General features: G+C 50.7%; 1 pseudogene; it reads right to left on the bottom strand.

Moving 5' to 3' along the window:
* Positions 1-260: 260 nt before the first annotated feature.
* Positions 261-388, bottom strand: LOC119273878 (annotated as a pseudogene).
* Positions 389-728: the final 340 nt, after the last annotated feature.

Raw genomic sequence — 728 nt, 5'->3', positions numbered from 1 at the left:
TGCAATCCTCTCCACGGAGCTGCACCACAAGTACAATGTGCGCTCCATCCCTATCCGCAAGGACGACGATGTGCAAGTCGACTACAAACCTCTCCTTAGAGCTGCGCCACAAGTACAATGCGCTCCATCCCTATCCGCAAGGACGACGAGGTGCAGGTCGACTGCAAACCTCTCGTCAAAGCTGCGCCACAAGTACAATGTGCGCTCCATCCCTATCCACAAGGATGACGAGGTGCAGGTCGACTGGAATATCTCCCTTAGAGTTGCAACACGAGGACTTCCCAGGAGGTCACCCATCCTAGTACTACTCTCGCCCAAGCACACTTAACTTCGAAGTTCTGATGGGATCCGGTGCTTTAGATATTCCGAGTGAAGAATAAGTTCCACTCGAAGGCAAACGCAAGCACATGCAGAAGATAAACCAAGATCAGATAAAGTCTCAAGAGTTTCAGGACGAAGATAAAAGTACTCGGGCGTCAGGCCCAAAGGAGTTTAACGGTTAGAAAAACCACTCGGCATTCCGAGGCAAATTTAAAGCAAGTTTAAGTATCAAGTTTGTTCACTCGGCAGGAGGAGGACTTGCAGGCTCGGCGAACTCGTCCAAATCAACCCCGTAAGCGATCCGAGTGGCAGCAGCAATGAAAGTCTCCATGAAGGACTGGAAGTCATGACTTTTTGTGTTGGCGACCTTGATCGCCGCCAGCTTCTCTTCTCGAGCTTCTCTGCAG

This window comes from Triticum dicoccoides, chromosome 3A (genome assembly GCF_002162155.2).
Source record: "Triticum dicoccoides isolate Atlit2015 ecotype Zavitan chromosome 3A, WEW_v2.0, whole genome shotgun sequence".
In the NCBI taxonomy this organism is placed as follows: domain Eukaryota; kingdom Viridiplantae; phylum Streptophyta; class Magnoliopsida; order Poales; family Poaceae; genus Triticum; species Triticum dicoccoides.
Note: the sequence above shows the minus strand (reverse complement) of the source record. Positions and strands in the feature narration are given on the sequence as shown.